This window comes from Choloepus didactylus, chromosome 12, assembly GCF_015220235.1.
Source record: "Choloepus didactylus isolate mChoDid1 chromosome 12, mChoDid1.pri, whole genome shotgun sequence".
In the NCBI taxonomy this organism is placed as follows: domain Eukaryota; kingdom Metazoa; phylum Chordata; class Mammalia; order Pilosa; family Megalonychidae; genus Choloepus; species Choloepus didactylus.
Window position 1 is genome coordinate 75,119,934 of NC_051318.1, and position 16,845 is coordinate 75,136,778.

General features: G+C 35.5%; 1 pseudogene; it reads right to left on the bottom strand.

The window, feature by feature from the left end:
• Positions 1–678: 678 nt before the first annotated feature.
• On the bottom strand, positions 679–2,417 carry LOC119507158 (annotated as a pseudogene).
• Positions 2,418–16,845: the final 14,428 nt, after the last annotated feature.

The window sequence follows — 16,845 nt, forward strand, 5'->3', positions numbered from 1 at the left end:
TCTTGTTATTTTTTCTATAAACTAGAATATTATAATTATCTACTTCATAATGTTACGTCAACCAACTTTACCCTTTCTCTTTTTTCCTGTTTCTTTTATTTCATCATTTATCAAAACTAACATACTGCTTTCTGAGGTGTGGCAAACACTCATAAGTACAGCATTTTCATCCTTTCATACATTATATAAGCAGATTCCTATAAGCACAGCATTTTTCAATGATTTTATTTGCATATTATCTTTTTTTTTTTTTTTTTTTTTTGTAGCATGGCATCCATCTTTTATTATTATACCACCTGCACACTACATAAGAACAGAATCCTCAGCAGATAGGAAGGAAAGAAAGCAAGATTTAAAACAATTTTTTTCCTAATTAAAGGTATCTTGGAAATAGCCCCTTGCTTTTTTCATAAGGATTAGAACAATGTTTTATGCTGGGTAAAAAGAGAACATTAGCTTCTCTCCTGAAATGCTTAATGTAGAGGGTAAGGTAGCTGTTTCATACAAATGATAAAATTTCTTAATCATGTTCCAAATCTTTTGGAATACAGATGAGGCAACAGTACTAACTAGAACAAGATTCTTGAATTTTGTGCTAAACTATACCAATCATGTGCCATAACACCTTGTCTAGAAGGGTAATTTATTTTTTATTTATTGTCACAAAACTATTTTTTTTTAACTTTAAATAAGAAGTAGGATGGTGAGTAAAGAATTTTGTGTTGCATGAAATACCCTCCCATGAATTCTGTTTTGTTTTGCAGAATTAACTTTTATTTTCCTACTTTCCATCTCAAATTCAAATATACCCAGATGAAATAAAACCTATCCAAACAATATAAATAGATCTTCAATAATACTAAGTTATATTACAGGGAACTTCTACTATACTGAGCCTTCTTAAAGAAAATCTAAACTTGCAAATGGTGTGAAGCAGATCCTTCAGTCACTGAACATTTTCTAATTTATATCCCTTTAAAATAGTGGAAGAGATTTCCCAGTGTCTGGGCAACATCAAGGAACAACTATTGTAAGCAGACATGCTGCCTGGGGGTCAAGCCACAAACTTTCAGAGTTTTTTGGGATGACTCTAGACTTTGGGTATCTATTTTCCTGTACTATGTGGCTGCAGGCAATAATAATTTGTTCTTTCACTAAGAAGAAAAAAATACTATCAGAACTATTTTTTTTTTTTTTATGTAGGAGAAGAAATACCTGCCTTCAGGGAAATGGAGTTAGGATGCTCATCTCATGCCCATATTGCAATGTATTTTGGAATGTGGTGCCCACATTCTCAGCTGACGTCCCAGAGTTTGCTTATTCCATGCCTATCTATTTCAGAGAATGCTTTCCTTTTATCTTAAAGGTAGGAAATATTAGGGCCTGAGAAAAGCCAAGTATATTTTCATGTAACCAAAACTGCCCCCCTGCAATTGCTTCTCTGAAAGAAGCAATATATGATGATGGAAAAATGTGACTCATTTTACAAAAATGTGTTTACAATAACTTTTCAGGAATATAGTTCTTTTGCTAAGCCAGGAACATCTGTATTTACAACACAGATCTGAAACACCTACATGTTTTTCTGTATAACAGAGCATGTTTCTCTTGGCTGAAACAATGTTTTATCTTCATATTTTAGCAGGAATTTAGAGATAGGTCATTCTTGATATTTTTGCCAGAAGGATGTTTAGGCATTAGTTTTGTTTTAGGGAAAACAGTGAAGTATAACAGCATAAAATACCATGCTAGTCTTTCCACATTTGCACATGCACACGAAGTTACCATCTGAAGTCTTCTTTAATTCAGTTTTCAGTTTTTCCTGGTCTTCAAGTAGTTTTTTATTTTCTGCTTCCAAAATGTATTCCTCTTTATTACCATGGCTTTTCAAGACCTCTTTTAGTTTTTCATTTTCTTGCATGAATTTTTTGGCAGCCTCATTAGTATTCTCTGCTTGAGTTTTAAGCACTCTTTTGGTTGATAGTTCTTTTGCCAGTTGAGTAATAAGGGTAACAAGACGTCTCAATAAGCCAAAAAAATAATGAAAATCCAGAAATATAAAGATTTCTTTGAGACCGAAAAAGTTTCATCTGTGTATGTTCATAGGTGCTAGGTCTGCTGGTTGAGCTCTTCTCCATAGCATGAGTAGAGGAATATTTTCTTATTTCTCTCACAGCATCTAGAAACAGAACAATCAATAAGACTATAATAGTAAGGAAAGCCTTGTTCTAAAAAGTTGCAATTTTACCCCAGACATGAAAGGAAAAAATCTTCTGCCATCTCTGAGGAGGAATAAAAGGTAGACAGAAGATTAAAATGAGTCCTATTTCAGCATAAAGAAAGGTTGCAACTGCCGCCCACTGGAGTGTCATTTTTTCTCTTCACACCCGACGGCGGCCGGTCTGGCTCCCCTCAATGCTCCGCGGACGCCGACGCGCGGGCTGCATATTATCTTAAGTCATTTTCTAAGCGTATAATGAATATGAGATCAAAACTGATTAAGATAAAAGTATAGTTTGTAAACTTTTGAAAACTGGTTGCATTCTAGTTTTTTGAAAAATGGATAAATGAAAGAGCTTATAGAAAATAGTCAAGTCCAAGTTAAATCACTATGCTAGAGATAATTGAGATTAGCTGCTATATATTTTTTTTATTTTATAAAATGGTAAGGATTATTGTTTTCAAAAATTTATCTCATAATGATTGTTCTCTTGAAATTTTCACAATAATGTGATTAGGTTTTATTAAACTTATTCTGCAGTTGTGTATCCAAATATTTTGTATTTTAATATTGTATGAAAAATCTTGCTTTTTTTGTATATTATCAATGTTTCTCAAAATTAATTTTTGACTCATCAGGATTGGTCTGTTGTTAAGGTATATTTTAATAATGCAAAATATATGGAGAATTAATTTCAAATCTCCCTTTACAGAATCCAGAGTAAAATTACTGAGGTGAACTTTAAATTTGTAGACATAAGCAAGAGAAAGTACTAACATATTTTCATCTCTTCCCAGGATGCTAGTTAAGCAAGTTGTTGGTTTTATTATATGTGAGAATTGAAAAAGAATCATAGAACATTTTTTTTCTTTTTCCAATAAATAACTGTCAGTGAAACTGAAAATCTTGGCTAAATGATTGACTTAATAAAGGATTTTTGAAAGACATTTTACTTTGAATTTAGAACCCTGTGTGGCAATGTTATTTATTTAAGATAATTTGTCATATGCAGGAACTCTACAGCCATCACCTTCCTAGCAGTCTCTATGGTTCTATAGAATTAATTCTCTCTTATAGAATTCCCAGTGTGTACACCTCGGACACAATTAACCATCCACAGAGTTAAAAAATCCTATTTGCTAAGTTTACTTTTGCTTCTTTTACTTTATGAAAAAGTTTACTGTAGTTGAAAATTGCAGAAACAGTACTTTTCAATGCTGTGCAAGAATGTAACTTACTTCTGTTATAAAACCTGCTCCTTGTACAATAAAAATTACCTTAAGCTTGCCAGCCACAAGAGCAAAAGAAGTCATATACTCAAATATATACTCAGATTTTGGGTTCTGTCATCCTCATTGTTGCAAAGGTTCCTAGACAAAGTCCATCTTCAATATGCAACCACTGGGTAATGGAGATATCCATTAGATCACCATATGGTAACTGTTGGACATCCATTATATCCCACTTGGTATCAGAATCACTGTTTGTACTGCAGTATGTTTCCTCAAAGAGGATGCTGTACTGTCCATGGCAACCAAAGTTAAATACACTTACTGTGTCATAATGGTGTTGTAAGATTACTGCTTTTTAGCAAGTACATGTCTGACTAACTTAACCTCTTAGAAAAACCATAAAGACTGTACATAATATAAAAACACCTCTTCAAACACCTTTGAGAACTAGCAAGGCAAAGAAAATTTGGGGGGCTAAGCCCCAATCTGGTAGAAAGGAAAAGTCCAAAGAGGGAGTTGACAGTTGACAAAGCTTTGCTCTTGAGGCATTTGCCCATTCTGTGAGAATTCCACAATTCTACAAGAATTCTATAATTTTATAAACCTGAGCACAGAATTCAGCAGATTCATAGGGCTAAAAGGACAAAAGACAGAGTGCAGGGTCTTCCTAGGCTTTTAGGCTATACCTGAAAATACTACACTCCAGAAGTAACGACAAGTAGGAAATAGACTAGAAATCACAGAGATTGAAACCCAGCTTCAAATAGGATCAATTTAATTTTGACTAAAATTGGCCTAGAATTGCTTGTGCAATTAGCTTGATCATCAGAATCAAAAGTAAATCTCTTCTACAGTAAGATAACATTATTCAGAGTCTTGAATAAAAAATAAGCAGACACAGAAGATAACAAACCTTGCATGAAAAATGAAAGAAAAAAGAAGAAACTAGATATATACACACAGGACTTCTATACATGGAATTTTCCTGTATGAACTTTGAAATATTCATGATTAAAAATTCAAGGACTGAAGTTAAGCTGGAAAATTTTAGCACAGAATGGGAACTATAAATGGAATCAAATGGAAGATTCAGTACATAAAAGTACAATAACATAAATTAAGCATTTACATCTCTGGCTATAATAGCAGATTAAACAAATGTGCAGATAGAATTATTAAATTTAAAGCTAATCAAGAAGAAACATTAAGACTGAAGGCAAAGAATAGTAAGTAAAGAAAAGAGAAGAAGGGGTATTTTGGCTACAATAAAAATTTCTAACGAATATGTAATTGAAGTCCTAGTAATAGAACAGTGAGAAAGAATGGAGCTGAACCAATATATTTTAAAAAATGAAATAATTGCCAAGAATTTTTAGAAACTTATGACAGCCTCCAAGTCACACATTTTTAGAGCATTACATGAAAACCTTGTGGCTCATACTCCCTTTATTCAGTGTATGGACAGATGAGTAGAAAAATGGGGACAAAATTTAAATGAAAAATAGTGGGATGAGGGGGATGGAATGCTTTAGGTGTTCTTTTGTACTTAGGTTTTTATTCTTTTTTGTTTTTAGAGTAAAGAAAATGTTCAAATATTGATTGCGGTGATGAATGCATAAATGTGATGGTACTGTGAACAATTGATTTGTACACTATGGATGATTGTATGGTTACGAATATATCTCAATAACACTGAATTTTAAAATGCATTACAACCTGCAAACAAGAAAAAACAAAGATTATCACATCTAAGCACATCATCCTGATAATTTTATATCTTCCAACTGATCCCAGTTTTTAGGCCAGTGTACCTATATCTCTCATATGAAAGAGAGCCACATCTTTTAGGAGCTTACCCCTCTGTCTTAGTCAGGGTTCTCCAGAGAAAAGAACCAACAGGATTTTGAGGGCTGTCAAGTCCAAACATTCTATAGGGCAGGATGCAAGTTGGAAACCATGATAAAGGTGATGTTAAAGTCTTTAGTCTAAATTCCTAAGATGGGGCTGGCTGGCTGGCTGGAAATTTTAGCCAGAGCCAATGCTCATATTGAGGCAGCAATTATTCTTCTGATACCTGAAATCCTCAGTTATGGCTTTTAAGACTTCCATATGGTTGGATGAGAAGATTTCCTACATTGCTGAGGACAAACTTCTTTGCTGATTGCAGATGCAATCAACTGATTTTAGATGCAAATCCCATCTACAAAGTACCTTCATGAAACAATCAGGGTACTGCTTGAACTACTGAATATCATAAGCTAGCCAAGTTGACACATCAAGCTAACCATCGCACACTCTCCCCCAGTGGAAACCTTCATGCAATGACTAATACAGATTGTGAAAATACAAAAGGCTGGAGTTCAAAATCCTACCTCGAGATAGATCCAACTCAGTGACTCAGATCACACCTCAGGGCTTCTTGGAGCATCAGGCTGAAGCTATGATGCAGCTGATAACACATCCTTTGATTAGCTTTTCTCTCCATGCCCTACTTTTACTCCTTTCTTTTGAGAATACTTCGGTAAATGACTTGCACAAGAACAAAGAATGGCTCTCTCAGGTTTTGCTTCAAAGGAATCTAACCTAAGGCACACGATATTGTGTTGTATACATATATGTATATATATGTATATATGTGTATTTATATATATACAATAAAGACAAGAAGACTATATTAAGAGAAACTTGAGGAAAGAAAAACAAAGTGCTTCAAAGGAACAACATTAAAGAATGACAGCGGACTCCTCTATAGAAACAATGAAAACCAGAATTCTAGCAGTTAAGTACTCTTGAGTCCTGAATGAAAATGACAACTGACCTAGATTTCTATGTACTACAAAATTTTTCTCCATATATAAAGTCACTTACATTTTTAGACTAAAGATCATACTCAGAAAGAAAACTGCCAAAATTACAAAAGTGTCAACATCACCCTGAAAGGAAGGGCAATTGTAAATCTCCAAGAACAAACGTATGGGGGATTTACCACATTCATGTAGTAATAATACTCCTTGGAAATAAAAATAAAGCACATGTTAACAAATAGTTTAGAAATAGAAAAGAATAGTTAAGGATCACTCAATTTGTGGTCATGTATAAAACATGACTGAAGTGCAGCCCTTGGCTTTATTAGAAAAATGAGATCTGTGAGTAATCACTTATTCATCAGTGTTGATACATGGTATGAGAGGTCCTTTGTTTTTAATGAAACTACATTGCAGGAAGTAATTTTTGCAGGTTTCACATTAGGGTTTGTGCTGCTTGTTTAATAACTCAAGCACAGAAAGATGAATCTACCAAATTCAACTACTATGATTCATCCAGCCATGAGAGTTATAACAAGAATATCAAATAGAATATATCTATGCTTCTGAGAAAGAAGCAAGACAGCATGCCTAGGATCTCATATTTGTACAACTGCTGAAACAAGAAGCTGAATGACAAGCCATAACAATAAAGTATATCCTTTCCCAGAAAATGAGGTATGTAATCTATTTTCAGACAAATATAAATGGAGACAATTTTTACCTAGAAGAATTGTTTTTTAATGCAATTTCATCAAGATATATTCACACACCATACAATCAATTGTGCAATCAGTTGTTCACAGTATCATCATACAGTTGTGCATTTATCACTTCAATTTTTTGAACATTTTTATTACTACAAAAATTAAAACTGAAAATAAGAATAACAAAAATAAAAGCACAAAAGTACACCCAAAACATCTCATACTCCTTTTTCCCCCCTATTATTCATTTACTTTTTTGTCCCCCTTTTTTCTACTCATCTGTCCACACACTGGATAAAGGGAGTGTGAGTCACATGGTTTTCACAATCACAGTTACATCTTATAAGCTAAATAGTTATATGATCATCTTCAAGAATCAAAGATACTGGATTACAGTTCAACAGTTTCAGGCATTTCCTTCTATCTATTCCGATACACTAGAAACTAAAAAGGGGTGTCTATATAATGCATAAGAATAACCTCCAGCATGACCTCTTGACTCCATTTGAGATCTCTCAGCCACTGAAACTTTATTTTTGGTTAATTTCTCTTCCCTCTTTTGGTCAAGAAGACTTTCTCAGTTCCATGATGTCAGGTCCAGGCTCATCCCTGAGAGTCATGTCCCACGTTGCCAGGAGATTTACACCCCTGGGAGTCATGTCCCATGTAGGGGGGAGGGCAGTGAGTTTACCTGCTGAGTGTGTTTAGAGAGAGACAGGCTATGTCTGAGCAACAAAAGAAGTTCTCTTGGGGTGACTCTTAGGCACAATTCTAAGTAGGCTTATCTTCTCCTTTGCAGTAACCAGCTCCATAAGGGCAAGCCCCAAGATTGAGGACTTGGCCTACTGCAATGGTAGTCCCCAATGCTTGTGAGAATATCAGGAATTCCCTAGGTGGGGAAATTTAATGTTTCCACATTTTTCCCCAGGCCCTCAAGTGGGCTGCAAAAGCTTTTTATTCTCTGCCCAAATTACTCTGGGGTGTATTGGGATTTCACACTAACCTGTACAAACAAAGCAGATCTCACTCCCTGTTCAAAGTTCCGTGTAACTCTAGTGTTTGAATAAACTGACCATACAACTTAAATTATATAATGTGCTACAGAAAATAAAGATTTTCCACCAAATAAATATCTCTACCTTTGGTGTCACACAGAAGTTGAAGTTTTAAAATACAGTCAATGTTATCCTCTACCCTTTAGTCTGCTTTACCTCAGTCTTAACCAAGGCCATTTTGTTCATATCTATAATTTAAGTCTGATCTCTTTTTCAGCTTCTTTAATATCTGCTGTATGGGGTAATATTGACATTCATAGCTACTGAACTCTAGCCATGAGTCTTAGGTGTCACAAAGATACCTGAAGTTCCAGGGAATGACCAGGTTACACACAAGAGCTCAGCATCTCAGAATTTAGAAATCACCATTACAACTCAGAAACAGAAGTAATTGCTGTAAGAGCTTATAATGTAGGAACCATTACAATAAGCCTCCCCCTGATAACCTATGATATCAGATTCAATTCTCAGAGTTTACCCATTATAGTTAGTCCATGTCAGTAAGGCATTATAATGTCTGTCTTTTCATTTCTGGTTTATTTCACACAACATACTGTCCTCAATGTCCATTTAGCTAACTGTGTATCTCACAAATTTTCTTCTTGTGGCCACTCAGTATTCCATTGTGTATATACACCACAGTTCACCATTCCATTCATTAGTTGATGTACCCTTAGGCCACTTCCATCCATTGTGAATTGTGAATACTGCCACTATAAACACCAGTATGCAAATGTCCATCTATGCCCCCTCCTCTCAGTTCTTCCAAGTATATACCCAATAATGGGGTTGCAGGATTCTGTGGCAGCTCCATATTTAGCTTCCTGTGGAACCACCACACTGCCTTCCAGATAGGCTACACCATCCTACTTCCCCACCAGCAGTGATTAGGTACATCCCTCTCTCCACATTTTCTCCAGCTCTGGTATCCCTCTGTTTATTTTTTAAACATTCAATTCTAAGGAAACAATCAGTGGTTCCTAGTATAATCACATAGCTATGCATTCACCACCACAATCTATATGTGTACATTTTCATTTCATCTGTAAAAAAGAGAGGAAGAGAAGAAAAAAGACAAAAGAAAAGAAAAGAAAATGATAAGTAAAAAGTACAATAAAAATAAAAATAAAATAAAATAAAGTACATTAAAAAGTTCAGGCAACACCACCACCAAAAAGAATCCCACCCTTTCCTTATATCCCCCTCTTACACACATTTAGCTTTGATATATTGCCTTTGTTACAGTTAGTGGAGGCATATTACAATGTTACTGTTAAGTATATACTCTAGTTTTCATTGATTATATTTTTCCCCAGTACCGTCCCATTCTCAACACCTTGCAAAGTGGACATTCATTTGTTCTCCCTCATGTAAAAACATTGTTATATTTGTACATTTAATCACGATCAAGCAATACACTTTTAAATTACTAATGGATCAAAGTCAAGCTTAAATTAGAATTCATAAATCAATAAGAAAAAGTCAAAGAATCCATTAGCAATAATTTGCAGGAGATAGGAACAGGCCCTCTGTAAAAGAGGATATCACAATGACCAATAGAAATCCTGATATTTTAAACTTTAGGACAAAACAAAAAAACAATTAAAATGAAAATATGAGATCATTTTAGATGCACCCTACTGCATACTGCAGACCAACAGTTGTAGTCATGTCCTATGGCACCAATACAGCCCTTGTATTAACATCAGACATACTTCAGGGTCTTCATACAGCTACCTCTGTAACTACTTCACGAGACTGATAGCTTCCTTTGTTCTTTTCTATTATGCCAAAATCAAATGAGACCACTAAGGTTGGTTTTAAAGAATTTGAGAACTACGAACCTATAAGATCTCTCTCTTTCACTGGATCTATGACAAATGTATGGGTATTAAAATAAAGTGCAATAGCCACATTTGGCTGGTATTTTAAGATACATTCAATTTTCGTCTTTGAAAAAGTGGAAGACATTATCAAATTGGCAGAAGGAGTCTAACCAAATTCATAGCAACCATGATGATGAAGATTATCAATGAACTTAAAATTAGTTCAGGTCCAAAGAAAGCATTTCTCATCTTTAAAATTCAAAATATAATTATTTAAATTATTTTTATATTTTAAGTGTATATAAGTGAATTCTTCTGTGAACTAGCTTTTTTTGTTACTGAAGAAGTTACTTCATTTCATCAAAGATAACACATTTAAGACCTTATTAATATATTTTTTTAAGCAAATCGTATTAGTAAATTTTCACATGAGTTGGCAAGTTTGATGCTAAGAGAACTTCTAATTACAGTCTTTAACATTGAAATGTCATCATCTTCAGAAACATGTACTTTTTTTTCTGGAAAATGTAGAATGTTCTTAATTGTCGTGCATACAAATATCAAATAAGCAGATTGTCATTGATGCTTGGAAATTATATTTAATGTAATAAATGCTTGTTCATTTGTTTTCAATTCAATTGTGAATTGGATCACTGCTAAACATTAATTTATCATGTTTTATTATATAGTTGTTTTCTAATGATGCTGTATCATGTTCTAAGTAATAAAATATTAATGTATTTTCTTAAAAGATTGCCATTTCCACTAATTTATTATTCTATAAATATTTGTCATAGTTAAAGAAAAAATAATAAAATTAAATCCAGTTTTTTTTTAACTGATTTATAGCACTTGAACAGAGTAGGGATAAAATGAGAAATCAAAATAGCAATATTTTTCAAATATGTTGAGAATCTTTAACAGGGCAGAATTTCCTATTGGACAAGTTTCCTTTCACCTTCTCTCATTTAATGATCATACATAATAACTACTTTCCTTGAGTCATAGTTCAAGTAGCTACTACCCAACCTTTTCTAACATTAATCCAGCTAAGTGAATGTACTTGGCATAAATGAGATTATTAAAAATGTGAAAAGATAGCAATACCACTCAATAAATTGCAGGAATTCCAAAGCATTATGTTGTCAGAGGGGAAAAATTGAAGTACCATTGAGAAACTATTCAAATGTGATCATTTAAAATGTTACCTCATTTTAATTTGTATTGAAAACCTCTACTCTTTGACACTCAGGGAAAAGTGGTAACTATCAGTTCAACACCAGAGTGGATTAAAATACAACCTGTTTATGAAATTGCCATGAAATTGACTTGAGGCACAGGCAGAACTAAACAGATTGCTTGGAAGCTATTCAAGTACAAATATCTGTTCTTTTTTCATACCAGCTGAAATCTAAGCTGATTTTAAGAAACCAATTTCAGATATCTGCTCTACCATTTAAATCAAACCACCTTGAATACCACAGGAGTGTTTAGGGAATATTTATGAAAGGTCCTTATTCCAGCAGCAAAGTACAGTGTATTAAAATTTTCATGCTAAATAGTGGCCTTAAAAGTTGCTGAAAAAGAAGTTATTGACAGATAAGCATCTTCTGAATGAAAATAAATACCAGTTTTTCAGTTGCTAATTTTATGCTATTTTTTGTTGCTTTGAGGCAGACTCGGTATATTTATATATAATTTATATATAGATAAAATTACATGATCTTTATCTTCATCCTGAATTACTGCCACATTCCTTCAATGCTTGTTGCAACTTCTTGTTCATTGTTCTATTCACCATAGCTGGAGTAATATGTCATTTTGCTTCAAATTCTGTTATTTGCTTAGAGGATATAGTAGAATTAAAAATTTATAATACTGTTCTCAGATATGCAAAGGAAACACATTTTAAAAATTTTAATCCAATTACCCTAAAAAACAAAACAAAACCGTTGTTCTATTTCAATATTGTTATATTATTTTAATTTAGCACTTTGTAGCATATAATGTCTTCTAGTTCAAGTTGGCTGGATGATTCAACGTAATTTGTGTAAGTTCTCTCACTTCACTTAGGTGCTCACCAAGATAGTTTGTAGGTGTAAGGTATAGGAAACCATGACTTTAGGGTAGAAAGAGAGAGCAGGTCTCACTGTGACCTCTGTCTTCTTGCACATATCTCTACACATCTTTATGTGTTCTTTTCTCCAGAGAGCAATGAGCTTCAAAACCTTGATTTAATACTACAAGGAATCTCCTCTTTCCCTTATGCAAAAAACTCTGAGTCCGTCCCGCATAGCTCTTGAGGTAGAAATTATAGGAATACTTGTAATAGGAATTAACAAAGATAAGTCATAGTTTAATATCCGAAAAAGATTGCACCCATCAGGAGGGAATTTTAAGCATCTTGTATTAATTCTTGAGAGATTTAAATTCAAAACAAATTTTCTTTTTACCCTTGTGTGATTTTATTTGCTGAATCTAATCATTGAGCATGTGGCCCTGTGCTACGACCAACCAACAACATTGTATGCTACATCTTTCAATGGAGTCCCTGATTGATCTTGAGTTCTTACAATCTAGGATTTTTTAGCAGCCTTATTAAGGCATAATTAACATACTATAAACTGCCTACTTTTGAAACTCTGCAATTTAATAAGTTTGACATTTGTATGCACATGTGAAATGATCATCCATTCAAGATAGTGAATACCCATAACCCCTAAAAGTTTCCTTGTATCACTTTATAATACCTCTACCCTCCCTCAGTCTACCCCTTTGTATCAGTCTGGCTGATACATGTGGTTTCATTTAGATTCATAAAATCTAGTTATGTGGAACATTTTTTCAAGTGCTTATTTGCAATCTGCATATGTTCTTTGGTAAAGTATCTGTTCAAATAGTTTGTTCATTTTTCAAAGGGTACTTTGTTTCCTTATTCAGCTTTTTGAGTTCCTTACATTGCAATATCAGGTGTCAATCTGCAGGAATGATGTGCACCCCAGGGGCCACATTGTCATGATGGCAGGGCATGGGAGTGGTGCTCCTGGCATCTAGAGGATAGAGGCTAAAGATCCTGCTCAGCATTGCACAAAGAAATATTCAACCCCAAATGCCAATATAGTCAATAGTGCCCCTCTTGTGAAACCTTAAATGTCATGCAAATATTTTCTCTTAGTCTATGAGTTGTCTTTTCATTCTCTTAATAGTTACCTTTGAAGAAGAGAAGTTTTGGTTTTTATGGCATCTAAATTATTATTTTATGCATGATGATTTTTGTATTATACCTAAGAAATCTTTGTTTAATCCAAGATAACAAAGTTTTTTTTTTTTTTCCATTTTTTTCCTACAAATTGTACTGCTTTAGGTTTTACATTTTTGGCTATCAGGGTTTATGAGTTAATTTTCATCTATAGTTCAAGATCTGGGGCAAAGTTCACTTTTTTTTGCATATGGATGTATATTTGTTGAACGTACTATCTTTTCTTGATGGATTTGCCTTTGCTATCCATGGAAGAGTGGGAGGAAGAGGCTGATAAATTACAGTAAAGAAGAATAAATTGCTACCTTTGCATGGTGGCTACCAGCACCCATCCCCCACTCTCAGACCACCATGGTGACCTAAAGGGACATCAACATCTTCCCCAAGCACAGGGTTGGGAACAGCTGATCACTTACCAAGTCTTTTGATTAGTGACTTCAGATCACTGGGGGCTTGGCTCTGAGCATGACTATTGCTTCAATCTGCCCCAGACAATGTCTGCAGTTGAGGAGAATTAAAGACACTATGCTTCTTCGGGGCTGTGGGGGGACAGTTCGTTGAAGAGCTGTGTTTTGTGGGTGGGCCAAGAAAGCTCAACTCTGGAGAGCCATGAAAGAAGCTCCTTGTGCCCTTCCTGGTCCCCTCTAGAGGGTACTTTTTAGCCAGTCCGCACCCACTTTATGGTCCCTAGCCCTTTTTGGTTACAAAGCTCTGACTTGGGAAAATCCCCTTCAGCTTGCCCCATCACCCAAAATGTGCCACCTAGGCGAAAGCAGCTTGAAACAGCAAAATGGTGTAAGAAATTATAGAAGTGGATGGTCTGGAGCAAAGTCTTGCCAGCTTCAAACACCTGGGAAAGGGAGGCCTGTCTTCTGGGAAACAGAGAGGACAGCAAAACTCATAATAAAAGAAATGAACAACTAACAAGAGAAAGTCCAGGGCAAGAGAGAGGCCCAGAAAGAGGGAAAATCCTGCACACTGCATTTACCTTGGGCAGACCTACCTGATAGGAGAGTTAAAACTCAAGAAAATCTCTGTCTCATTACCAGCTGGTTATAAAATCCAGGAACAGACATCTCAGGGGATAAATCTGAGTTAACATTTTAAAATATTAAAATGTACAGTGTGCAACAAAAGAGAACAAGACAAAGAAACAGGAAATGATGGTCCATCCAAAGAAAGCTTAAAAAAAAAAAAGATCTTAAAAATGCTCAAGGAGATGAAGGAAAATAAAGAGAAAGGACTAAAGGATATGAGCGATATGAGAATCTTACTAAAGAGATAGAAATTTTAAAAAGGAACCAAACAGAACCACTAAAGTTGAAGATCACAGTAACAAATGAAAAATGCCCAGGAGTGTTTCAAGAGCAGAAAGGAGCCGGCAGAAGAAAAAACCAGTGACCTCGAAGACAAGACACTTGAAATGAAGCAGGCTGAGGAACCGAAAGAAAAATGAATTATAAAAAGTGAAAATAGCCCAAGACACCTCCGGGGCAACATCAAGGGTACCAATAGATGGGAATTCCAGAAGGACAAGAAGAGAGAAAGGGGCAGAAGGAATAGTCAAATAAATAAAGACAGTAAACTTCTGAAACCTAGGAAAAGACATGAATATGCACATTGCAGAAGCCCAGAGAAGCCCAGAGAACACTGAACAAGATAAAAAAGGAAGAAAAATACACCCCATCAGATATTGTTCACACTATTAATTGCAAAGGATAAGGAGAAAGTTCTGAAAGCTGCAAGAGAAAAGCAACATGTTATGCACAAGGGAGTCCCAATTAGATTAAGTGCCAATTTCTCATCAGAAATCTGTTGAAAACTTCTATTGAATACTTGGGATCATCAGATTTCCTGGAGTCAGAGAAACACTGAAGGCTTTGAAACTCCTGAAGGCAGTCAGCTGGGAAAATCTTAAGGTCTTCCTCCTTGGTTTCTTGTCTTTCAGGGATCACTGTCCTTTTTTGCTTGATTTCCAGTGTCTGAATACCATTTTGTTTCCATATATTTTTCCTAGGATTTTTGTTATTGTTGTCATTGTTATTCTTTCATTGAGGAGAAAATGTTCAGTCCTTGTTAATCCATCTTTTCCATCTTGCTTGGAAATGAGGCCCACAGTCTAGGATTTTAATTTGCTCTTTCAACATCTTAAGAGGCCAAAGTTTTACTCACAAGCCAAAATATTACATGTGGGTCCAGTCTAAATTCTGGGAAAATGTCCCAACACATGTTTTTCTGACCTGATATCCATATGTTACCAGCACTCTGTTATACCCATGGCTGTTGGCAGAACTTTGTTAGCCAAATACTTTGTGCTGCTTATCAATTTATCATCAATCAGCTACAAATTTACCTTTTTTTTTTTTTTTTTGCCTGTTCTGGACATGGGGACTTGAAATATTTTTCCTTTGCTAGCTTGCCCAAGACAACTTTGTCAGTAGTGGGTGCTGGTGAGACAAGGCAAAGGGCAAAGTGTCATCGCTACCTGGCTGTCCTGTGCTTGCTTGGCAGACTTCTGCAGTATGTGCAGCTTCTCCACTGTCTGACTCCCACAATACATGGAGACCAACAGCATTGTGTGGCCAGTGGCTTCATCTGGCACCATGCTGCTGGATAGATTTGTAGCAGCCTGCACCCTATAGTGTTTGCTTAGTGAGGTGCCAACAATGAGGCACCTCTACATAAATAATGTCACTGGCAACCTAGGAGGATTTTCTTGCAAGTTCCAAAGGGGAGATTTCCAGCTAGTCCCCAGGTATGGCATCATGGCAACTTCTTGCCATTCAGTGAGCCATTGAATGGCTGTCACTCAGTGAGCCCTGGGGGAAGAGGTGGGAGCTCTTCCTTAGTGTTCTATCTAACTCCTAGTGGAAGTTCCTTATATTTGCTATCCTGCATATTTCAGAATTCTATTTCCTTATTTGCCCATCCCTCACTACACTAATTCCCTAAAGCAATTGTTCTTTACATTCAACTTTATTTAAATTATTATGTGGTTTCTCTCTCCTGTTTGGACCTAAACACACATTTACATGGCTGTCTTTATCTAAAACTAACCTTCTTTTGGTTTTCCTTCTTTGTGATTGAAGTTAAAATTCCTCTCATTATCTGGTCTGTCCAAACCTCCAGTCTGTCTTGATTTCCCCAGTGAAATCAGAAAAGACATGCAAACCCCCCCCCCCCAAATGGCTTTCAAGGCTCTATCTGCTGCTGCTCCCATTCCCTCTCTAATATCTCTTTCCACATGTATCTTCATTTACTTAGCTTCATTTGTCCTGGCCTTTCAATGTGCAAAATTTGTTTTTTTGCATTGCAGTTCATTCTGTTTGGAATGCTCTTCCCAAAGATATCCATATGGGTGGCTCATAATCCTCAAAACCTCAGCTCAATGACTGTCTCCTCAGAGTAGTCATGCCCAACCCCTCTCTTCTGGTTTGCTAATGCTGCCATTATGCAAAATACCAGAAATGGATTGGCTTTTATAAAGGGGGTTTTATTTGGTTATCAAGTTACACTCCTAAGGCCATAATTGTATCCAAACTAAGGCATCAACAGATGACACCTTCACTGAAGGATGGCCAATGGCACCTGGAAAACCCTTGTTAGCTGGAAGGAACATGGCTGGTGTCTGTTGATCCCAGATTGTATTCCAGCTCCTCCCTCAGCTCCTGTGTGTTTCAGTTCTTTCTCCCAAGACGTTTCTCTTTAAGTGCCTGGGAGTCCTGTCTTAGCATATCCCAA